The 25,436-nt window shown below is 48.9% G+C and overlaps 1 long non-coding RNA gene across 1 annotated transcript in view; it reads left to right on the top strand.

Annotated features, from left to right (window-relative positions):
* Positions 1-22,823, top strand: part of LOC310682253 — a 125,416-nt gene extending 102,593 nt beyond the window's left edge. The window contains exon 3 of the long non-coding RNA XR_014513814.1: positions 22,362-22,823. This is a non-coding gene — a long non-coding RNA (uncharacterized lncRNA). The remainder of the gene's footprint in view (positions 1-22,361) is intronic.
* The last annotated feature ends 2,613 nt before the right edge of the window (positions 22,824-25,436 follow it).

Below are 25,436 nucleotides of genomic sequence, written 5' to 3'. Positions count from 1 at the left end.
GCATGGAAACGTCGTTTACCTTCCCGCTGAAGCGGTACCTATTTATCTACTTGCACTGGTGTGCTTTCGAACTGCTAGGTTGGCAGGAGCAGGGACCGAGCAATGGGAGCTCACCCCGTCGTGGGGATTCGAACCGCCGACCTTCTGATCGGCAAGTCCTAGGCTCTGTGGTTTAACCCACAGCGCCACCCGCGTCCCCCTCTGGAGGTGTAACCTGCCCTAAATTAGGGTAAGGGAGGGCTATAGATCAGTGGTAGAGACCTGATTTGCATAATATTTTAATAACAACTTTATTATTTGTACCCCGCCCATGTGACTGGGTTGCATGAAGCTGGAAAGGTGCTTGATGATCTCTCAAGGCGTGAGAGATTGGTGGAGCAGTCTCGGGATCCAAGTGTGCCATAATAAGTAGAAAGAAAAAGCAAGTTTCTCTCTCCCCCCCCCCATGCCTCTTTGGTCTCAATTAATCTTTAGACGTGAAAAAGGCAGAGGGAACTCAGGCACATGAAAGGCAGATTTATCGCAGCATGAATTCCCAAACACAAGAGTCCATTTCATCATACCTTTCTGGCTTTGGCAGGCGAACAGCTGCCGGATCTTCTGCAATCTTGTTCAGGTGTCAGCTTCTTGTTGTGAAGTTGCAAAAGCTTCTCCTTTGTTGCAGTGCGCTGACTACGTACTGAGGTTTCTTTGAGGCGCGGGAGGCATTGTGCGCATGTATGTGATTGCTTAAGAACATTAGAAGACCCCTGGCTGGGTCAGGCCACACTGGCCCATCGTCCAGCATTCTGTTCTCACAGTGGCCAACCAGTTGCATATAGACAATCACGGCTAATAGTCATCAGTAGGCTTTTACTCCTATCATTTCTCTAATCTTCTTTTGAAGCCATCTCTGTTGGTGGGCGTCCCTGCCTGCCTGGGGGAGCGAATTCGATTCCGGGTGTGCTTTGCTAACTGGTCTTCAGGAGAGAGGGTGAATGGTAATAGCCATTAGAAGAGGGAGAGAAGAAATTGTCCCAGATTAAATAAATAAGGGAAACCCATCAATCAATTTATTTTTTTAAAAAAATGAGTTTGTTGTTTAATATTTAGTTTGTACATGCTTCCCATCAGTGTTTGATGTGCTTTGTATTTCAGAGGAAGGGGAATTCATAAACAAACAAGCAGACACATACTTTTGGCCTTTACGAATTGATGGGATGGGAGATGTGCTACCAGAGGCTCTCAGGTAATAATAATAATAATAATAATAATAATAATAATATTTTATTTATACATCGCCCATCTGGCTGAGTTTCCCCAGCCACTCTAGGCGGCTCCCAACAGAATATTAAAAATGCAATAAAGCATTGAACATTAAAAACGACCCTAAACAGGGCTGCCTTCAGATGTCTTCTAAAAGTCAGATGGTTCTTTATTTCCTTGACATCTGATGGGAGGGTGTTCCACAGGGCGGGAGCCACCACCGAGAAGGCCCTCTGCCTGGTTCCCTGCAACCTCACTTCTCACAGTGAGGGAACCACCAGAAGGCCCTTTGAGCTGGACCTCAGTGTCCAGGCTGAACGATGGGGGTGGAGACACTCCTTCAGGTATACACGTGCATTGCTAGGCTAAAGGCATAGTCAGCAAATCATCCTCACCTTCACCTCCCTCCTGATCCCCGGCTGATCCAGGGAACGGGGATGCGATTATAGGCCTGTGCTTTTTGCTGGATCCAGGTTCAAGAGCTGCTGTGTAACCTGCCCTGCCCCAGCTTGTAAGCAAGGCACCCTGTGCAGAAGATGCAGAAGACATGGTCCAGTCCAGTCTTCCCCGATTTGGTGCCTTGGACTACAACTCCCATCAGCCCCAGCTATTGCAGCTGTGCTGATGGGATTTGTAGTCCAAATGGCCTGGAGGGCAATAGGCTATCGGGAGGGATGTCTCAGCCAAGAGAGTGTGTGTGCTGCGCAATGGGAAATCCCCTGATTCGAATCTTCTTTCAGCTGTGAATTCCCAGGGTGGTTTCTTATGTAAGTTATTATAATCTCTTGGCCTCAGTGCCCCCGTCTGCAGTATGGGGATAATGCTGACCTGCCGAACAACAGGGTTAGTCTTACAGATCACCGAGATAAGAGTGTGTGAACCACTTTGAACAGACGCATAGCACTGGCGTTAGTCACAGGCGGGAACAGTTTTGAACTTACACCCTGCTATTACTTCTAAACTTTCTGAATCAGTCATGCCCTCAAAGAAAAGCTCATCTTGGGACTTTTTGAAATTAGTGAAGTGCGAGGACTTGGGGAGGGTCCCAAAGGAGGGGCGGGAAAGGTGGCGATTTGGGTGGCCAAAAAGTAAGGGCTGTGTGTGTGTGGATTGAGGTGCTCACCTGTCTCAGTGGCCCAGAAACCTGAGCTACAGGGAGGTGAGTGGTGGGTTAGTGGGTGCTCTGTGGAAAGATGGGGGCATTAACCCCCCACCTCTGTACTGCATCAGAGAGCTAATGGCTGGGTGTACAGCAGGCTGTTAACCCTGTAGGGCGAAGTTTGAGAGTCGAGTGCATGGAAAGAATTGTGCCACCTCCTCCCTGGGTTCCTCCTCCCTGGGTTGCCCACGGCAGTAGCATCATTCCCCCCACCCCACAGGTGTTGTTGTTTAGTCGTGTCCGACTCTTCGTGACCCCATGGACCAGAGCACGCCAGGCACTCCTGTCTTCCACTGCCTCTCGCAGTTTGGTCAAACTCAAGCTGGTAGCTTTGAGAACACTGTCCAACCATCTCGTCCTCTGTCGTCCCCTTCTCCTTGTGCCCTCCATCTTTCCCAACACCAGGGTCTTTTCCAGGGAGTCTTCTCTTCTCATGAGGTGGCCAAAGTCTTGGATCCTCAGCTTCAGGATCTGTCCTTTCAGCGAGCACTCAGGGCTGATTTCCTTCAGAACGGATCGGTTTGATCTTCTTGCACCACCCCACAGATAGGGGGAGCCAAAGAAACAGAGGGTAGATTGGAGCCGAGTTGGTTAAACACATGCTTTTCCTGCAGAAGGTCCCAAATTCAATCTGCCATCCCTTATTAAAAAGAACCAAGGAAGAGATGATAAGCAAGGATCTGGCATATATTAAAATCTGATCTAAGGCAGCTTCCTCTTCCTTTCTGGTCCTTCGACCCATTCTCTCACGCTTTTAATGGTCCGTTCCCATGAAAGGAATCTGCCGGACATGTTGATGTTGTCTGCAGGATGTTCTTTTGTTTTTAAAAGGAGATTGTTTTTAAAAGCATAAATCAAGGGAAGTAATAGTGCCACTGTATTCTGCTCTGGTCAGACCTCACCTGGAGTACTGTGTCCAGTTCTGGGCACCACAGATCAAGAAGGACACTGACAAACTGGAACGTGTCCAGAGGAGGGCAACCAAAATGGTCCAAGGCCTGGAAACGATGCCTTATGAGGAACGGCTAAGGGAGCTGGGCATGTTTAGCCTGGAGAAGAGGAGGTTAAGGGGTGATATGATAGCCATGTTCAAATATATAAAAGGATGTCACATAGAGGAGGGAGAAAGGTTGTTTTCTGCTGCTCCAGAGAAGCGGACACGGAGCAATGGATCCAAACTACAAGAAAGAAGATTCCACCTAAACATTAGGAAGAACTTCCTGACAGTAAGAGCTGTTTGACAGTGGAATTTGCTGCCAAGGAGTGTGGTGGAGTCTCCTTCTTTGGAGGTCTTTAAGCAGAGGCTTGACAACCATATGTCAGGAGTGCTCTGATGGTGTTTCCTGCTTGGCAGGGGGTTGGACTCGATGGCCCTTGTGGTCTCTTCCAACTCTAGGATTCTATGATTCTCTTTGCACCATTCCACTTCTTAAATTGCTTGCCACAGGGCTACCACATTTTGTTATCAAAGGCGGACTTGTAACGGCAGTGGGTATTCTGGATTGGGGTGAACTTTGCTCAGGTTGGCAGCCAGCCGTGCAGTCTCGCGGGAAACTTCGTTCCATTCCCCCATCTCCCCAAATACACAGCCACTAGTCCTTGTCCGCTGAGCAGGCTCAGTTCACTTTGAGCTTTACCGGCGCACTCAAACACTCCCCATCATCCCCCCCCCCAAATGATGACGATGGTTGCATTTGCAAATCTTGGAGTTCCCACCAGCAGGCCTGCACCTCTTTCTCGCTCTTTAAGTGGGAGGGTGGCAGCAGCTTTTGCTATATTAAAATCTATACTCTGAGAATGAGTCTGCTGTTAGTATCATGTTGATGTCCTTTCCGCCATACAAAGAGCTTTTACGGGCTTTTTACCACGGGGGAAATCCTGTAAGTCGGGGGTAGCGAAGTCGTTTGTTGGATCACGGCTTCTATCAACCAGGGGTGATGAAAGTTGCAGTCTAGGAAAGGGCGCAAGGGCACTGTGTTGGCTAACCTGGCTGTGAGTAGATTAAGGTTAAGGAACTGTTGTCTGGCTAAGCTTAGAGAAGAGCCTTCTTGGGATACACCCACGTTCCCAGGCTTTCATCTGCCTTTGGGGTGCTTTGAGAAGCCAGACGGGAGCTGTGTGCTCTTAACTTCCCAGACGCATCCTTCCAGGGAAAAAAGGAGGAGTCTTGCCTTCTGGTTCCCTCTCCCTTTCCACGGAAATGACTTTTGGCCGCAAACACTGTGACATGACAGCTTTCCCGCTTGCTCAGTAAAGGCGGGTTTCTGGCTCAGCTGGGAGAATCCTGATCTGCTGCCAGAAGTCACTCCGCATTCGAGGTGGCGTCTACACGGACAAGAGCGTGAGAAGCAGCACTTTTGCTGTCCCTCCCTGGAGGCTGAGGGATCAGGGCTCCATCTGCATGTGCTTCAGAAGATTGGATGCTGACTAATTCAGAGTCAGGCCGTTGGGTCAGCAGCAAAGTTTCGCAGAGGAGCCTGAACAGAAAGAGGTTTCTCCTCCGTTCCTCATAGTACTAGGTCCAGGAGTCATCTGATGAAGCTGAATTGAATCAGAGACTGGTAGAGTTGGAAGGGATCCCATGGGTCATTTTGTGAGTCCAACCCCCTGTAGTGCAGGAATCGAATGTTGGGAGACTTAGAAAGCCACCTTCTTGACCGTTGGACTCATTATTGGTCTCTTCTGCCCAATCCACCGGAGCCTGTCTTCGTATGTAGGGAAAATCCCTGACTCACCGAGGGTTTGAGACAACTATGCCACTGAATGCCAGGATTTTCTAAGCTATTTCATTCATGCCCAACTTCTGCCTTCCCTTAGGCATCTGTTCAGCCACTCTGGGCATGGAATGGATCCCTGACCATTAGGTCCAGTTGCGGACAACTCTGGGGTTGCGGCGCTCATCTCGCTTCCGGGCCATGTGGCCAGCATGACAGCCTCTTCTGGCAAACCAGAGCAGCGCACGGAAATGCCGTTTACCTTCCTGCCGGAATGGTACCTATTTATCTACTTGCACTTTGATGTGCTTTCGAACTGCTAGGTTGGCAGGAGCTGGGACCGAGCAAGGAGAGCTCACCCCGTCATGGGGATTCGAACCGCCAACCTTCTGATTGGTTTAGACCACAGCGCCACCTGCGTCTCTGGGCATGGAATACTGGACTCGAAATCCTGGCATTCAGTGGCATAGTTGTCTCAAACCCTTCATCGTTAATGAAGATGCAATGGGTTGAACCTTTTTGCATGCAATGGATGTCCTCTCCCACTGAGCTCGCACCCCTTCCCTTGACTTGGCCACTGACTGGTCAGTTCTGTGAGCTAAGCTAAGCTGGAGGATAGCAACTTGACTATGGCGACCCAGTGAGTTTTGTGGGCGCACATTTACCTGCAATCACTTAGAGGTGGAGCAGCTGCTTTGCTCGAATTACCAGCATCTTCAGGAAGACTGGGAGAGCTCCCCAGCCCCAAACCCTGGAGAGCTGCTGCCAGTCAGGGTAGACCATACCAAGCTAGATGGTCTAGTGGTCTGACTCAGTATAAGGTGAATTCCGAGTTAAGCTGTGTTCTAAGTTATGCATCTCTCACATTAGATAGCTCAGTCGGTAGATCACGAGGCTCTTAGATTCAGGGTCATGGGTTCAAACCCCACGTTGGGTAGATTTCTCCATTGCAGGGGTTGGGCTAGATGACCCTCGTGGTCCCTTCCAACTCTACGTTTCTATGATGTCCGACATTTTATCCCACATGGCCTCCTTTGTCGTTAATGCAGATCCAGTCCTGTCCATGACACGTATCAAAGGGCGAGAGGGTAGGTCCTTAGGGGGGTTGCAATCTAGAAATAGACATGAGGGAGGCTGAAGAGAAAGTCAGGGAGAACAGGGAAAGGCTAGATCATTAATTTCAATTAAATGTACTTTGGCTTAGTTACAGTAGGATATTGGGACTCGGAGAGGTGTGCCAAAAGTTTAGTGCATGGGTGGGAAAGCATAATTTCGCCTGTTTTCCTTGCAGAGGAGTTGAAGTTTTGCAGGCAGCGTACAGATAAAAGACCAGCGGCTTCAGCTTTACTCCATAAATGCTTAGTGCCGCCTTCCCCAGCCAACCAGAAGTTGGTTGGACTACAACTCCCATCATGCCTGGCTGTTGACGCTGCTGGCTGGGGCTGATGGGAGCTGGAGTCCAACAACATCAGGAGGGCCCCAGATTGTGCAGGAATTCTGGTGCTTGAGGAGGTGCTTCTCAGCTGCAGAATGTCCCGGATTCTGTTCCTGGTAAGGTAAAGGAACCCCTGACCATTAGGTCCAATCGTGACCGACTCTGGGGTTGGGCGTCCATCTCGCTTTATTGGCCGAGGGAGCCAGCGTACAGCTTCCGGTTTATGTGGCCAGCATGACTAAGCCGCTTCTGGTGAACCAGAGCAGTGCATGGAAACGCTGTTTACCTTCCCACCAGAGCGGTACCTATTTATCTACTTGCACTGGTGTGCTTTCGAACTGCTAGGTTGGCAGGAGCTGGGACTGAGCAGCGGGAGCTCAGCCCGTCGTGGGGATTTGAACCGCTGATCTTCCGATCCGCAAGCCCTAGGCTCTGTGGTTTAACCCACAGCACCACCCGCGTCCCTTCTGTTCCTAGTATGCTCTGTTAAAAACAAGAAGTGGCTGCCTGTCAGAGTCAGAGCGAGTGAGGTCCCTGTGAATGCTAGCACTTGCCTGACCCCTGTGTGCTTGCTTCTGTAACCCTGCTCAACTCAGGATGAGCAATTTGATTATTTACAATAATCTCCAGCGCCGTCTTCCTCCAAGGAAAGATGACTCCCCAGAGGCGGCTTGGAGGAAGAGAAAATAGGTTCCCAGACAATGCAGGAAAGCACCTTCTCATTAACATGTCCTGGGCTTTGCATGCTGTAGTTAATGCACACTCCTAAGGCGCACGCTTAAAAATTGCAATCCTGAGTACACCCAACTAGCAGCAGTCTAGTCGGTCAGATTTACCTCTGAGCAGACTGGGCTGTGAAACATTCAGAACTTCAAACCTACAGCAAAGTTGTGGGTACCTGTTTCCGCTTTAAAAGGGATGCACGGAATTCGCACCAAGGTCCTGTGTTTTCACCTGTGTGCCATTCACAACAGCTTGTATTTTGTCTGCTAAATAAGTGCGGTGGGCAGGGAAGTTGCATTATTGATCACAGATCGAAGTTATATTATTTGAGAACGCAAGGGCAATTTGTTGACATACTGTGTGTGTGTTTTGGGGGGAGATATTGTACCCTATATGGGACGCGGGTGGCACTGTGCGTTAAACCACAGAGCCTAGGACTTGCTGATCAGAAGGTAAGCGGTTTGAATCCCTGCGACGGGGTGAGCTCCTGTTGATCAGTCCCTGCTCCTGCCAACCTAGCAGTTCGAAAGCACGTCAAAGTGCAAGTAGATAAATAGGTACCACTCCAGCGGGAAGGTAAACGGTGTTTCTGTGCACTGCTCTGGTTCGCCAGAAGCGGCTTAGTCATGCTGGCCACATGACCCGGAAGCTGTATGCCTGCTCCCTCTGCCAATAAAACGAGATGAGCACCGCAAACCCCGAGTCGGTCACGATTGGACCTAATGGTCAGGGGTCCCTTCACCTTTATCTTATTGTACCCTATACCGAAAGTTAACCCCTTACAGTTAAATGCGCCCTGTTTCCAACATAGGCAGAGATCTGGAGCAAGCAGTACGAGCCCACGCCAGTGAGATACCTGCAGGCACAAAGAGTTTAGCCGAACAATTTGCTCCAGATGGCTTCAGTCTGCAAGTGGCTATCCCAAAATACACCTCCACCAGGAAATCCAAGTGCGAGTCGACAAGGAATTCTAATAGAGAATTCAGATCACCCTCACCAGACTAATTCCCAGCCTTATTTGGTGGGAAGCACTGGCAAATCCGGTATAAAACTGGTACGAGTTCGTAGGATAAAATGCCTTAATTATATAGGATAGTGAGCCTCCTTTCCTACCCCCCCCCCCAAATGCATTGAGGATTCCCTTGTCTCCCCACAAGCACTTTAGAAATAGGGGTGCATTCTCCTTTCTCACGATGATCCTGTTTGTTTCCTCCCTTAATTCCTTCTGAGGAGTCCAAACCACAGTGAAAGTCCTTTGAAAGCCGGAGTAACTGTTTGTGAGAACAAAGCCCTTGGTGAATCTTGGGGTTTTTTTTCAATGAGGCAAACTTTCTTAATATCCTCTAAATGTTTGCGTGGTCTGCAAAGCACGTATCTGAAGATAACATCAGAATTATTTCTTTCATGAAAAGTGGAGCTGAGGGATGCTGATTGCATCTACGGAGGCCTTTTAAAATGCCTCTTCATCTTGTATCACTTCAGATGAAAGGATTTAACTGCAGAGCACAGCTAACCATCACAGCTAATTAGGTGTAATGCTCTTTTCACACCAGTACTGATTTGCAAGGCAAAACTTTGGGCAGGTCTCCCTTTTCCCTAGGTACCCGGATACCTTGAGTCTGGAAAAGGGTTGTGAGGGTTGCATGAAGACAGGGAGAGACAGGCCTGGCCTGATCCACAGACAGATAGCCATGCCATTTGCCAAGTCCCAGGCACCAGGCATCTAAGTATGGCTGCTTATGTAGGGTTGCCATAAGTCCTCCTTTTCCAGGACATGTCCTCTTTTTTCAGGATTAAAGTTTCTGTCCGGATATATTTTCAAAATTTGGCAAAATGTCTGGGTTTTTTTTTTATTTGTTTACAGTAACCCAAGAAAAAAATTCTAGTGCATGACACTCAGATGTAAGGCACCCAGCTAAGCAGAGAATCACAACAGAGCAGCATGTTAAACTAGCTACATCATATATGAATCCCTTCTCTTGTGGCCAAACTCAAAGGACAATGGCTCAGCCACAAGATTTTGGACCAGGAGTCTGGTAGGGCGAGAGTTAACACCCCCCCTGCCCTTAAGGAGAGTCCATATGTACATTTTAAACAGTTTAATTAAATTGTTCTATGCACACTGATGTTCACAAAGATGTGGGCACGAGCCGCAATACTTTCGTGTGGCAGGTGAGGGAGCAATATCTATTATTATTATTATTATTATTATTATTATTATTATTATTATTATTATTATTTTCCTGTTGAAAGTTAAGAACAGCTACTAGCAATGTATCACAGCTTCTATAGCCTATGTATAGTTAGGGGTATTTAAAATGAGAATCATCATAGCGATCCATAGATAAAAGTAGGAGTCGGCAAATGTGTCCTCTTTTTTGCTCTACAGAATATGGCAAGCCTAAGTAAGGAACGCGAGTGGCACTGTGGTCTAAACCACTGAGCCTAGGGCTTGCCGATCAGAAGGTTGGCGGTTCGAATCCCCACGATGGGGTGAGCTCCCGTTGCTCGGTCCCTGCTCCTGCCAACCTAGCAGTTCGAAGTACATCAAAGTGCAAGTAGATAAATAGGTACCGCTCCGACAGGAAGATAAACGGCGTTTCCGTGCACTGCTCTGGTTTACCAGAAGCAGCTTAGTCATGCTGGCCACATGACCCAGAAGCTGTACGCCGGCTCCCTCGGCTAATAAAGCGAGATGAGCGCCGCAACCCCAGAGTCGGCCACGACTGGACCTAATGGTCAGGGGTCCCTTTACCTTTACCTTTAAGTAAGGGTGGGGTAGTTTGGTTGTTTTTTGTGTGTGTCTGAGTGTTAGTATTCAAACACACACACAATTTTATATACCACTATTACTTGGGTGGCGCTGTGCTCTAAACCACTGAGCCTCTTGGGCTTGCCGATTGGAAGGTCAGCGGTTCGAATCCCCGCGATGGGGTGAGTTCCTGTTGCTTGGTCCCTGCTCCTGCCAACCTAGCAGTTCGAAAGCACGCCAAAAAGTGCAAGTAGATAAATAGATACCGCTCCGACGGGAACGTAAAGGGCATTTCCGTGCGCTGCTCTGGTTTCGCCAGAAGCGGCTTAGTCATGCTGGCCACATGACCCGGAAAAACTGTCTGCGGACAAACGTCGGCTCCCTTGGCCAGTAAATCGAGATGAGCGCCGCAACCCCAGAGTCGTTCATGACTGGACTTGTCTGTCACGGGTACTTTACCTTTATTACTACTAATAATAATGATTAATAATAAGGATAATAATAATAGAGTTTCCACCACCATCTGGTTGGTCACTGTGAGAAGAGGATGGGCCATTGGCCTGAACCAGCATAGCTCTTCTGTTCTTAATTGTATTTTGCATGTGTGTCAAGGCAAAACACAAGCAAAACAATTTACAAGCAAAATAATAAAAACAGCTGCGCCGCTATAGCTGTTTTGGCTACATAAGCGAAGGTTAGTAATCAAATCGGAATCCGAATATAGAGTTAGAATAAGCTTTTACATGTCCAAATGAGATAGTTCTGAGAACAAAGGCCAGGATCTTGATTGAATTAATCATTAATTTCATCCGCAGCGCGGGGGAGGGCCACTTACTCTGGCTCTCAACGTTGTAATGGAAATGCAGGAAAACAGGAATTGATGGTTGTTACCTCTGGCATGTCACTGTGGCATATCATCTTCAGAATGAAGCTGATGGAGACGGCAGGATACAAACATCATTGTGTTGGGTAAAGTTGGAGGAGTTAACTGTGAGGTCCATTTGGGAGAGTCTGCATAGCAGTGTGCAGCAATCTTATATCAGTTTAACCTTCCCTAAAGGCTCAGTTTGGGGGCGGCTCATGGGCTGGTTGAATGACCTCCGTGGGCCGCAGGTTGGGGACCCCGGACTAGATGATGCTCGGGGTCCATTCCAACTACAGTTCTATGGTTCTATGGAAACCCACAAGCAGGATTTGGGAACAAGAGCACTTGTTTTCCCCCCAAGCAACTGGCATTGCTGCCTCCAACTGTGGAGGCACAGCCTAGCCATTGTGGCTAGTAGCCATTGATGGCCCTCTCCTCTATGAATTTGTCTGATCCTCTTTCCAAGCCACCAAAGTCAGTGGCCATCCCTGCCTTCTGTGGCGGTGAGTTCCATAGGTTAACTGTGTGAAGAAGTACTTTGCCTGTCCTGAATCATTCAGCTTCCTTGGATGTCCACGAGTGTTGCGGGAGAGGGAGAAGAACTTTTCTCTTTTCCAGATGGAAAGGAGGACGCCCCTGGTATCTATAACTGAACTTACTAGGTGGGTTGGGAGTTGGGCCAGGCTGTCCTGCGGCCTTTCCACTCCTACCTGCAGGCCTGGCTTCAGAGAGCGGCTTTGGCTGACTTCACACAGGTTCCCACGTTGACCCCGGAGCTCTTTGACATCTCTGCGAAGCTGCTGGAGGCAGTGGTTAGGGGGTTTGGAGTGCCATTTTGTCGGTACGCAGAGGACACCCAGTTTTGCTTCCACCTTGCATCCCAACCAAGTCGTGGACCGACACACAGAGACATCGGTGGGCTGGATGAAGGCCAGTGAGCTGAAGCTTAAATCGCAACAACCTGGAAACCTGGAGTGGTTGGTGGTCCCCAGGTCAGGTAAATTGTGTCTTCTGGATGGGGTTCTCCTCCCTTGAAGGAACAGGTGTGGTGGTGATGATGATGATAACAACAACAACAACAATAACCATTTTTATTTATACCCCGCCCTCCCCAGCCAAGACCGGGCTCAGGGCGGCTAACACCAGATATAAAACAATGGATTGAAATACAACTTTAAAAAACAAGATTAAAATACAACATTAAAATGCAGCCTCATTTCAGCAGAAACCCAAAAACTTTTGGGGGGGATGAAAACGTCAAGTCTTCACCAAGGCTAACTGTCTTACAGGCCCTGCAGAAAGAAATCTGTCGCTGGAGGAGACTGCAGTGGTTTCAGGGGAGCCAGCCTGCAATAAATCACACGGAGTATGTGAAGTTAACTCTTTATTAGAAGAAGCAAATATGGCCGCCTCAGGGGTGCAGCAACGTACAGCAGCGCTTCTCGCTAGGCTGTTGCTTTCAGATATTGTTCCTTTAAAAGAAAGAAACAAGACATAGCATAATTTCCTTTTACCGCCAGTTCCTTTGGGCACCTGTGCTAGCATATGAGTAAGGCTGTGTGAACTTTCAGGGCCATATACCCAGCTGCTCATTTCTCTTTTTTTGCCGCTAATCTGCCTTGCTATTGGCTGATGTTGTTTTTACACCCACAGTGTCCTTCGCTGTCGGCCTGTTCCATTTGATAACACCCCAGCCTTTACCTGCTCTGCACAGTTCCTTATCGCACACAAAGTGATGCCTTTCCTTTAGTTTGGCCCGGCGTGGCACTCATTTGGGTCATTTCTCCTCCTGCTAAGTTCTGTGTTCTTTATTTCATTCCTCTGTGCCCCTGCGGCTTGATGAAGGTAGAAACTGTCTCTCATGCCTTGTTACGCTGCCGTTTCTACGGGGATATATCCTTGGTACAGTGGTGCCTCGCAAGGCGAAATTAATTCGTTCTGCGAGTCTCTTCGTCTAGCGGTTTTTTCGTCTTGCGAAGCAACCCTATTAGCGGATTAGCGCTATTAGCGGTTTAGCGGCTATTAAAGGCTTAAGGGATTAGCGGATTAGCTGCTAAAAGGCTATTAGCGGTTTAGCGGCTTAGAAAAAGGGGGTGGGGAGCGAAAAAAAATCTCAAGACTCGCAAGACATTTTCGTCTTGCGAAGCAAGCCGATAGAGAAATTCGTCCTGCGAAGTGCATCGAAAAACGGAAAACCCTTTCGTCTAGCGGGTTTTCTGTCTTGCGAGGCATTCGTCTTGCGGGGTACCACTGTATTTATTATCCCTGCTATGCAAAAATCTCCAAATGAATCCGAACTTCAGTGTCTAAAATCCCTGGTAGGGGACAAGGATCCTGAGATCACGTTAAGGGTGGCCAAATTCTGTGTGATTGCCATAAAACTTAGGGAACAAGCTGTGCTATCATAATGATTAAGGTTTTAAATGATAATTTTAGGTTATATGTTAGTGACTAAGTTTTAATTTATATATTTTTAAACTGTTGCTTATAGTTGTATTGCCCCTGTTATACCTAATTGCAAATTCAAATCTATCCTTATCGCGTTTTATGTGGGCTGGAACTGGTCTGTGACCGAAATAATAGAATTCATTCATTCATTCCTCTAGTCCTGAAAGCGACAGGAAAATATTGCCACTGAGCTTCTGGGAACACAAGGGGAGCATGCAGGATCCGGCCAGGGACTCATCCGGTCCAGCACCCTGTTCTTACAGTGAGCAACCCTGTGAGAAACCCACAATCAGGATTCAAACACAAGAACACTCCTGTGTTTTCCAGAAATGGGTGACCTTTGTAGCCAGCATTGTCTACACGGAGTGGCAGCAGCTGTCCAGGAATTCTGACAGGAGTCTCTCCCTAGCCTATCTAATATGTCAGGAATTAAACCAAGGTCCTCCTGTATTTTCTTTTCTGGCATTTACGGATAGAATTGTAGAGTTAGAAAGGGACACCAAGGGTCATCTAGTCCAGCCCCCCCTTACAATGCAGGAATTTCTGTGAAAGCATCCCTGACAGATGGCCGTTTGCTTAAAAACCTCCAAGGAAGGAGAGCCCACAACCTCCCGAGGGAGACCATTCCACAGTCGAACAGCTCTTACTTTCTTGTAGCTTGTAATGAGTCACCCGGAGTGGCCGAGTGGGGATTCGAACCCTTGTCTCCCAGGTCCTAGTCTGACATCTAACCACTGCGCCACCCCCGGCGAGCCAGTTCTGGCCTTCGCACACACACACACACACCTCTTTTTATTTTCCCGTTTTGGAAATGCTGCTTGCTTTGCTACCAAAGAGGCGTGCCGTTGAGTTGGAGATTTCTCCCGAGCCGTCATCATCAGCCTTGCAACTCCCGGGAGCAAATGACAGCCTCCCATCTTCCTGTCCTCTCCTTCCCCTGGCCCTTTCACCTGGAGTGACTTGTCAGAGTAGGCAGCTAGTTAACTCAGACAGCTTTATTGGCAGGGCGTTCGCTCGCCTATTAAAAAGCATTAATGGATTCAGGCGTGTCTGCCTTCTCAAAGGAGAGAATCCTTTGGAACCATGGGCGGGTCTTTCGCTGCCCTTATTTGCCAGTTTGCTGTCTTTCAACTGGGCTGATGGATTGTCCAAGCTCTCCTCCCTAATGGCGGTGGAATCTGCGCCGAGCCTTTAGGGGAGAGAGAATATCTTCAAGTCCTTAACTCTGCCCCTGGGCTCAACTGGCTGTTTGGGCTCCGGTCACAGCCACTCTGTCTCCTGCGCATCACAACACTGAAGTGCGCAAGACGTGTGCCCAGTGTTAGGAACTCCGATATAGAAGCCAGGCGCCAAATGGCTCCTTAAACCAAGATTGCAGTCGCCAAAACGGAACGTCTGGTTGCCATTTTCGGTCAAGGCGGCTCTGCTGAAAAAGAAATGAAGGACTGACGGTGATTGATTATCAGTTAAACATCTGGCTAGTTCAGATGACAACCTTGATCTAGGTTAAGAGCTTTGAGAACTTAAAGAAGAAAAGTCAGCTGATTCTGGGGTGGTCCACCTATATACAGTGGGACCTTGGGTTAAGAACTTAATTCGTTCCGGAGGTCCATTCTTAACCTGAAACTGTTCTTACCCTGAAGCACCACTTTAGCTAATGGGGCCTCCCACTGCCACTGTGCCGCCGCCACGCCATTTCTGTTCTCATCCTGAAGCAAAGTTCTTAACCCAAGGTACTATTTCTGGGTTAGCGGAGTCTGTAACCTGAAGCACCTGTAACCTGAAGCGTCTGTAACCTGAGGTACCACTGTATCGGCCTGTTCTATGCTCTTTTTCCTAATGGTGACATAATGTAAGAATATTCTTCACAGCTGTGAGCAGGGCAGCCATGTGGGGTAAATGAACAATCACAGTGGTACCTTGGTTGTCGAATGGCTTAGCTCCCAAACAATTCGGCTCCCGAAGGCCACAAACCTGGAAGTGAGTTTTTCGGAAGCCTAACATCCGACACAGCTTCCGACTGAGTCCTGCAGCCAATCGAAAGCTGCGCCTTGGTTTTCGAAGTATTCTGGGAGTTGAGTGGACTCCCGGAACGGATTAAGTTCGACAACCAAGGTACCTCTGTAGCTGTAACTTTCATCACAGAGAGGGCAGGGGTGGTGGTGGGGTGTGTGTGTGTCATCTAGGCAACAATAGCTTTATCTATTTTGAATGCCATTGACTGTTTTGAGTTTATTGATTTCTCTGTTTGTTTTGGCTGCAAACGCATTTGTTTCTTGACTGCTGTGCTGTCCAGCGATTTCATTTTTCTGTGTGTGTTTAATTTCATACTGTTGTGAAACCCTGGGGAGCCACTGGTAGTCAGACGTCGCTGAGCGAAGGAGGCGGGTGGTCTCAACATAGAATCATAGAACCCTGTAGTATTGGAAGGGTTGACCCTCAAGCATCATCTAGTCAAACGCCCGGAATCTCAAATCAAGCATCTGTAACAAGGGATCTTCCTAGGTTCTTGTGTTCCTACATGTTGTTGTTGTTTAGTCGTTTAGTCGTGTCTGACTCTTCGTGACCCCATGGACCAGAGCATGCCAAGCACTCCTGTCTTCCACTGCCTCCCGCAGTTTGGTCAAACTCATGCTGGTAGCTTCGAGAACACTATCCAACCATCTCGTCCTGTCGTCCCCTTCTCCTTGTGCCCTCCATCTTTCCCAACATCAGGGTCTTTTCCAGGGAGTCTTCTCTTCTCATGAGGCGGCCAAAGTATTGGAGCCTCAGCTTCAGGATCTGTCCTTCCAGTGAGCACTCAGGGCTGATTTCCTTAAGAATTGATAGGTTTGATCTTCTTGCAGTCCATGGGACTCTCAAGAGTCTCCTCCAGCAGCATAATTCAAAAGCATCAATTCTTCGGCGACCAGCCTTCTTTATGGTCCAGCTCTCATTTCCATACATCACTACTGGGGAAACCATAGCTTTGTGTTCCTACACACCCCGAGTAAATGGGTTAGGTAGCATCAAGCACCGACTTGGAAGTGTCACACTCTGGCGTGCATGACCTAGATTCCCGTGACCTTCCTTGCCCGGGACTTGTGTGTGCGATTAGCCGAGTTGTAATTCTCAGTAATCCCTCTGTCCGTTTTCTGTCCTTGGGTGACTGGTGTCGGCTGGAGATGAGCAGCGTCAGAAACGCCGCGGGTTTGGGAAATAGTCCTGACTGCCCGTACGCCCTGCCCCAAACATGGCTGCTCCCTCGACAGCCGTTCCAGGCCTTTCGCAGGGGCACACACCCCGGTTCCTATTGCAGGAGCAGCTATGAAGTCATTCGCATGCCTTGCTAATTCTCTCTGCTGGGGAAGTGCTTTTGCAAGCAGAGGAGGAGAAGACAGGAGGGTTGGGAGTGGCCTTTGGCTCGAAAAGTGGGGAATGGAAGCAATTGAACTGCAGCCTTCCCAACCCTGTCACCTCCCCAAAGGCAGAGTCTTTGGCAGGACCCAAAAACTTGTTTCTGCTCTTTGATCCTCCGTAGCAGAGCGGAGGAGAGTTTTCTGTGATGGTTCCCCCACCCACCTGATCCTCTTTTGATTACGGCCTGTAATGTGGTTTATATGTGCGCCGATCCGCCTGGAGTTTTATAAGCACCATCGCCTTCTCCTTGAATTTTCCCGGAGGCTGGTGCCCTGCAGACCCAGAACTCTAATTAAAGCAAGTTTCTGTGAGTTGAGTTGTCTGCGAGAAATTGCCTCCTTGCAAGGCTGCGCCCAGCACAACTGAGCTTCACAACCAGGAATTACAGGTGTGTGTGTGTGTGTTTGTTTGTGTTTGAATGCATGTGCACATACCTTCTTGGCAAGGCTACTGTCGCCCTTGGTTTTATGCAGATCTTTTCCAGAATTAATCATTTTGTGTGGTTTTTATTATTATTACAGTGGTACCTCGGTTATAGGGACGCGGGTGGCGCTGTGGGTTAAACCACAGAGCCTAGGACTTGCCAATCAGAAAGTCAGTGGTTCGAATCCCCATGACGGGGTGAGCTCCCGTTGCTCAGTCCCTGCTCCTGCCAACCTAGCAGTTTGAAAGCACGTCAAAGTGCAAGTAGATAAATAGGTACCGCTCTGGCGGGAAGGTAAATGGCGTTTCCATGCACTGCTATGGTTCGCCAGAAGCGGCTTAGTCCTGCTGGCCACATGACCCGGAAGCTGTACGCCGGCTCCCTCGGCCAATAAAGCGAGATGAGCGCCGCAACCCCAGAGTCGGCCACGACTAGACCTAATGGTTGGGGGTCCCTTTACCTTTACTTCGGTTAAGAACAGTCCTGTTTACCAACGATTCGGTTTACGAACTCCGCAAAACCGGAAGTAGTGTCCCAGTTTGTGAACTTTACTTCAGTCTGAGAACGGAATCTGAACAGTGGAAGGGCACCGGCAGCGGGAGGCCTCATTAAGGAAAGCACGCCGCAGTTTCAGAACGGTTTTGGTTTAAGAACAGAATTCCAGAACGGATTAGGTTCGTAAATGGAGGTACCACTGTATTGCAGTACCCCAGAGACAACTTGTTACAGTGGATGGCGTCGTGTGTCAAGGATGTGTCTTGATTTGATAGGCAGTTCTGATCAGGGAACTTTCAGTTCACCGGAAAGCAACTCTTAGGCCTGACTGCCTCTGCAGACGTGTCATATCAGCGCTGAGTTCCTCTTCTTCCCAGGCATTCTGGTTTCTTGGATAAAAGCTGCCCAGCAGCCTCATCCTTTGCCCTGGGGCTTCGTCTTGGATGCGTATGGGCTCATCCCCATTAGAGCCACAGAATTGTAGCATTAGAAGGGGGACCTCAAAGGCCATCTAGCCCAACCCCTTACAACTATGGCTCTGGGCTATGGATCTTCCCCAACCTTGGCTAGACTACAGTGTATAGACGACTGCAGCCTAGGTTTAAGGTGTCAATTGGTGATTAGCTTATATATCTGACTTTCTCACACTGCCAAAGAGCTTGGGACTTGGGGAAGCTCAGCACTTGTCCAGCGTGTGACGCAAATGTGCAAGGTGTTTTGAGCACTCATGCGCTTGACAGACTTTGCTGCTCATGGGGAATCACAGTTCCAGTGTTTTCCTGCGCTCCGCAGCACGCTTCACCCGGCTTGCGCTCCTCATAACGTCGCAGTTCTCAGAAAACCAGCACAGGAATAATTTGAGTGTCCACAGGCTTCTATTTGCACAGAGATAGCTCTGAGGAAAACACCGCGGCAGGAAAAACAAACACATTATTCATTTGAACCTTCGATCCCTGAGTCATTTCCTTGATATATATTCCCCCCCCCCCCCTATTTATACCTTTCTGTGCTTACAACCCTGGTTCTATTTTCGGCACCAAAGCTTTTAATCCTGACGTCGTCGTGTCTGAATGCAGGTAGCTTCTAAATGGGTTTACGTCCGTTCTGTGATTCAGAGAGAAGGGGCAAAGTGTGTGTGGGGGGAGTGAATCTTGACAAAAGCACATCGTAGTTTTGTATCTGCAAAATGGGAAAAGGTGAGGCTTCGTGCAAGAGGTGTAGAAGGGTGTCTCTGGAGCAAACGGCGCCCCCTTTTACCGCTTGCCTTCGCACGGTCGAATTCCCCCTTCGTACAAGTGATCAGCCATGAAGCTGCCCCAACCACCATTTCCTGCTACATCCAAACCAGGAAACCACAGTGTATACTTTCCAAACAAACCAGCCTCTGTAAGCCAACAGGTGACCGACCACACCAGGAAGCCGTAGTTAACCTTCGTTTCCTGTTACATCCAAACCAGGAAACGATGGCTCTGTAAACCAACCAAACCGTAGCTTCATAGAATCATAGAATCATAGAGTTGGAAGAGACCACAAGGGCCATCGAGTCCAACCCCCTGCCAAGCAGGAAACACCATCAGAGCACTCCTGACATACGGTTGTCAAGCCTCTGCTTAAAGACCTCCAAAGAAGGAGACTCCACCACACTCCTTGGCAGCAAATTCCACTGTCAAACAGCTCTTACTGTCAGGAAGTTCTTCCTAATGTTTAGGTGGAATCTTCTTTCTTGTAGTTTGGATCCATTGCTCCGTGTCCGCTTCTCTGGAGCAGCAGAAAACAACCTTTCTCCCTCCTCCATGTGACATCCCTTCATATATTTGAACATGGCTATCATATCACCCCTTAACCTCCTCTTCTCCAGGCTAAACATGCCCAGCTCCCTTAGCCGTTCCTCATAAGGCATCGTTTCCAGGCCTTTGACCATTTTGGTTGCCCTCCTCTGGACACGTTCCAGTTTGTCAGTGTCCTTCTTGAACTGTGGTGCCCAGAACTGGACACAGTACTGCCCAGAACTGGACACAGTACTTCATATTCTGACACAATTCATAGTTTAACAACTGTTGGGACCTCAGCCCAGTATACCTGAAGCAGCATCTCCACCTCCATCGTTCTGCCCGGAACACTGAGGTCCAGTGCTGAGGGCCTTCTGGCGGTTCCCTCGCTGCGAGAAGCCAAGTTACAGGGAACCAGGCAGAGGGCCTTCTCGGTAGTGGCACCTGTCCTGTGGAACGCCCTCCCACCAGATGTCAAAGAGAAAAACAACTACCAGACTTTTAGAAGACAACTGAAGGCAGCCCTGTTTAGGGAAGCTTTTAATGTTTAAGAGGTTATTGTATTTTAGTGTTCTGTTGGAAGCCGCCCAGAGTGGCTGGGGAAACCCAGCCAGATGGGCGGGGTATAAATAATAAATTATTATTATTAGTTGGGTGGGGGACCTCAGACTTGGTGGCCCAAAAGTCACTCTCCAAACCTCTCCATCTGGCCCTTGAGTATCTCCCCAGGCCCCACCCCCTGCCCAAACCCCACCCCCTCCTGTCTCTGCTTCTCAATCCACTTGATAGTTTTTGCCTGACTGGCTCCAACCCGTGAGTCAAGTTTCAGAGATTCTTAACTTGGGCAGAAACAGAGACTTATGCTGAATCAGACCATTGGCCCACCTGGTTCAGCATCGTCCGTAGCAGTCCGGGAGCATCTCTCTGCGCTTTCCAAACAGGCATTCTTTCCCAGCCTTAACCTTAAGGTTCTGGGGATGGAGCCAAGGCCCTTCTGCATGCGGAATGGGTGCCCCACCCCAAGCTATGCCCCCAATAATGCTGTCATTTCAAGGATTTCGCAAGCAGCTCCTCCTGTTATATCTTCTTGCGTCTCTCTGTGTAAGATCCAGTAGGAAGATCTATTCTATTCTATTCTATTCTATTCTATTCTATTCTATTCTATTCTATTCTATTCTATTCTATGATTCTATTCTATTCTATTCTATGATTCTATTCTATTCTATTCTATTCTATGATTCTATTCTATTCTATTCTATTCTAGACGTGTTTGGGTTTTTTCCTGCTCCCCATGTAACATGGCCTGGATAAATTGCTCACCCCCTCCTCCTCCGAAACGTCACCGTCACCATTCCCAGGGGTATTGCGTGAGGGTCGTGGCTCTTAAATTTGATCCAGGTGGTAAGATTCCCTATTCCGATCGAAAGAGCCTGGGTGGGCCCCCACAGTGGCGATTTCCTTACATGAGAAAAATATGGAGACCCAGCGTGAGACCTTGGGCTCCTCCTTTGCCATTGAGCGATCGCGGATGGGGGTGTAGAGGGCGGGCGGGCAGCGGTAACCCGAACCGTGGCCAGCGTGCTACATGCTGAGCACGTTCCGCACTCTGGGATTAGGAGCTCTGGCCAAGCAGCTTGCAAACAGTAACCCTTGCCCGTAGCTTCTGCGAGTGGCGGTTCTAAACCCTGCTATCACATGCTGTGCGTTTTTACCTGCAAATAACTGCAGACAAGGGACGTGGGTGGCGCTGTGGGTTAAAGCCTCAGTGCCTAGGGCTTGCCGATCGAAAGGTTGGCGGTTCGAATCCCCGCGGCGGGGTGCGCTCCCGCTGTTCGGTCCCAGCGCCTGCCAACCTAGCAGTTCGAAAGCACCCCCCGGGGCAAGTAGATAAATAGGGACCGCTTACTAGCGGGAAGGTAAACGGCGTTTCCGTGTGCGGCTCTGGCTCGCCATAGCAGCGATGTCACGCTGGCCACGTGACCCGGAAGTGTCTTCGGACAGCGCTGGCCCTTGGCCTCTTTGAGTGAGATGGGTGCACAACCCTAGAGTCTGTCAAGACTGGCCCGTACAGGCAGGGGTACCTTTACCTTTACCTTTTAACTGCAGACATGCCCGTTGCAAGCCGTAGATCCAGCACGTGCATCAGCGTGCATAAATTATGGAGATTAATTGGCACGCCCCGCCGTGTTTTGCATCAATTACCATGCGTCTCGCGGGGCAAAAATAATGCATGTCACTGAAGCCTCATAGCATCTATGGGGAAGCTCATGTTCAGCTGCCGTCTGGCTTCTGAGATTTCGCCAGTTAGTGCCCCTGTGAGACTATATCTGCAGAGGCCCCTTAGCACAATTATTGTTATTATTATAATTATTATTAATTGCATTTAAGTTCCACCTTGAGGGAACTTAATAAGGTGGCACCTAATCAGCCATGGCTTCCCCCAAAGAATTCTGGGAGTTGTAGTTTGTAGAGGGCACACAAGATTTCTTAGGAGATACCCATTACCCTCGCAGAACTACAACTCCAGAATTCCTTTTGAAGAAGGATTGATGGTTCCCTCCATGAATTGTAGCTCAGGGCGGGGAATGAATGTCTCCTAAGAACCCTTAACAGACTACAATTCCCAGAATTCTTTGGGCAGAAGCCAGGGCTGTTTAAAGTGGTACGATAGCGCTCTATGTTTATGGTGTGGATGTGGTCTACGTCATGTAGGAAGCTTACGCAAGTAGAAGCCAGCTATCTTCTTCAGAGAGCTGTCTTCGACTGGGGCAGGATGTTGGTTGGATCCTGCGTTCTCAGCCCCACTCCTCTGTCCTGCTTCCAGGTTGCTATAATGGCTGAATAGGGCTGGTTGTGTGAAGCTACTTAATCCAGTGTACAAGCGTTTGGTTTCGTTTCCCCTTCAGTAAGTGTGTCCTCTCCCTTCTTCACAGGTGTGGTGGCCAAGGCAAACCTAGCAGCGGCTTCCATTGAGGAAAGTATTTCTGGAGCCTTGGAAATGTTCATCGGTTGTTCCTGAAGACGAGAAGAATTTTGCATGGGTGTGCATCTTCAGGGTTTGGTGGCTGTGGTTGTTTTCTTCAAGAAAATATATTATTAATGGTCATTATTTGATAAAAGAAGCCGGCCCCCAAAGGCATCGCAGTGAGCTGCTGGCTGGAGGCGTCAAGAAGGCAAAGAAGGGAACTCTTGAAATCCCATCCAAAGGAGAAATCGGAAAAACTTATCAAGGGCGGTGAAAGGGAAAAAACGGAAAAGTGCGTGTAACAGAAATGACAGAGGACTCAGAAGCACCTGTGTGAATTTGGAGGCCCTCGCCAAACCAGCGAGCGAAGATTATCCTTGCAGGTAACAGAATCTGAACCCCACTCCTTGTTCCTCCCAAATTTATACGGCGCATCTCTAGCCCCACACCTGGGGCTAGATGATGATGATGATAATAAAAATTATTTATACCCTGCTCTCCCCAGCCAGAGCTCACCAATAAAATCACAGTAAAAAACGGGGGGACCAATTTAAAATATAGGTTAAAATGCAATTTAAAATGAAGCCTCATTTTAAAAGTAGCTAATAGATCAAGACCATAAGGGGAGGGAAACATAAGGGTCAGACTGAGTCCAAACCAAAGGCCAGGCGGAACAGTTCTGTCTTGCAGGCCCTGCGGAAAAATTGTCAAGTCCTACAGGGCCCTAGTCTCTTGTGACAGAGCGTTCCACCAAGTCGGGGCCAGTACTGAAAAGGCCCTGGCCCTAGTTGAGACCAATCTAACCACCTTGCGACCCGGGACCTCCAAAGTGTTGTCATTTGTGGACCTTAAGGTCCTCCACGGGGCATACCAGGAGAGGCGGTCCCGTAGGTACGTGGGTCCTAGGCCTCATACCTTTTGTCAGATTGTAGTGCCGCCTCTGTTAATATTTTTCGTTTGCCCCTTTCGCCCAGATGCTTAAGGCATCGGACATATCCTTGACCCTCATTTTATCCTCTCTGTGTTTTTCAAATAAATAGCCCCCCGCCCCCGTCAACACCTTGCCTTAATGTACACAGCTGTAATCATTCTCCCATTCTTGTTTGGAAATATTCTTACAACCAAACAAACAAATAAGGCCACTAGAGATGCCTAGAGCTTGCAAAAATGCTCCCTTGGTAAGGCAGATTTGGAATGGGCCTGGGGTCTTTCGAAAAAGTAGCATTGATAGATAACACACCCTTCGTCTCCTGTTTGGGGCTGACCAGCGTAGCTGCAGTTTTGCACAGCCGCCGCTCGCAATTTTAAGGCTGCCGTGTTTTCCAGAAGCATTTTGCAAGAAAGTTTTTTTTTGGGGGGGGGGGACCCCGCGACGTTTCAAGGGTAGTTCATATAGCTCAGATGTTTAATGGATAGTTTATACAGCTCAGAGGTTAACCGGTTCACTTGCTGCCCAGCAAACGACCCTTCACAGCTGATCGCAGCAGATTGTTCTGCGATGAAGCCGGCCAGCAACTTAACAGCTTTCGGGGAATGCAGAAAGCATGTGCTGGAGACGTGAGCAAGGTTTACTGGGTGAGATGGTCCAAAGGAAGCAGGCAGGGGGAAAGTACCAATTTGGTGGGAAGAGGGCAGAGCCACTCCCCTGCACCCAACAGATTTATCATTTTAAGGCTGTGCGTACATCATAGCGGGCAACCGTCCCTTATTTGGCGGGAAAGTCCCTTATCCCCGCGCTGTGTCCCGCTGCTGTCCCTTATTGATGATGTCCCTTAAATTTCCCGGGTTTCAAAGGAAGCAGCTCCTCTCCCTCCCTCCCTGCCGGCCAGGGAGGAGGGAGGCTCCAACTGTGTTACTTGGCTGCGTTGCTCACCCAATAAGGAGTCTAAGAACGACTGGGGGGTGGAGCTTGCATGCTTTGTGCCGATCAAATCGGCCACATTGCCTAGGGACTCGCCTTTGCTCAGCGCTTCCCAGCAGAGAGGTGACGGTGGTTTCCCTTGCTGCATCCCCTTTGCCGGGTTGCTGCGCTGTGGGAACCACCGGGGGAAAGTACCAATTTGGTAGGAAGAGGGCAGAGCCACTCCCCTGCACCCAACAGATTTATCAATTTAAGGCTGTGTGTACATCATAGCTGTCAACCATTCCTTATTTGGCGGGGAAATTCCCCTATCCCCGCGCCGTGTCCCGCTGCTGTCCCTTATTGATGATGCCCCTTAAATTTCCCGGGTTTCAAAGGAAGCAGCTCCTCTCCCTCCCTCCCTGCTGGCCAGGGAGGAGGGAGGCTCCAACTGTGTTGCTTGGCTGCATTGCTCACCCAATAAGGAGTCTAAGAACGACTGGGGGGTGGAGCTTGCATGCCTTGTGCCAATCAAATCGGCCGCATTGCCTGGGGACTCGCCTTTGCTCAGCACTTCCCAGCGGAGAGGTGACGGTGGTTTTCCTTGCTGCATCCCCTTTGCCAGGTTGCTGCGCTGTGGGAACCACCGCTTGAGGCTTTGTTTGGCTGCTGGCTGGGCTTTCTGCCTTTGGCTCAGAAGCTGAACATACCTGTGCCTGGAAAATCCCTTATTTTAGCTGCTGTTCCCTTATTTTCGAGGCTGCTGGTCCCTTATTTTCAAATCTGTAAGTTGACAGCTATGATGTACATTGCCTTTCCCCACAGGTTGGATGCAGAATGAAAATGCGAGTTGTGGAATATTTCTTCATTAAGGACCCTACACTTGCTCTCTGCACTCTCAACTGTAGACATCATCATCATCATCATCATCATCATCATCATCATTATTATTATTATTATTTCCTCCCTTCCCCCTAAGGTCCCAGGGCGTGTTACAACAATTGAAACACAATATTAAAAGCAGCTTGAAGCAACTTAAGAGAATGGCAGAAATAACTGAAAGTTTAATTACGCTGGCATTATTAATATCCGTCCTGAGGCAGAATTGCTTTGAAACTTTGCATCCTAATCACTTCTGGCTTTTGACCGTTCCTCCACAGTATCCACCAAGGGCTGTGGCTCAGTTGTAGAGGACCTGCTTTG

Source organism: Podarcis tiliguerta, assembly GCF_965153285.1.
Source record: "Podarcis tiliguerta genome assembly, chromosome: 7".
In the NCBI taxonomy this organism is placed as follows: domain Eukaryota; kingdom Metazoa; phylum Chordata; class Lepidosauria; order Squamata; family Lacertidae; genus Podarcis; species Podarcis tiliguerta.
The sequence above is the reverse complement of the archived record's forward strand: the minus strand, read 5'-3'. Positions and strand labels throughout refer to the sequence as shown.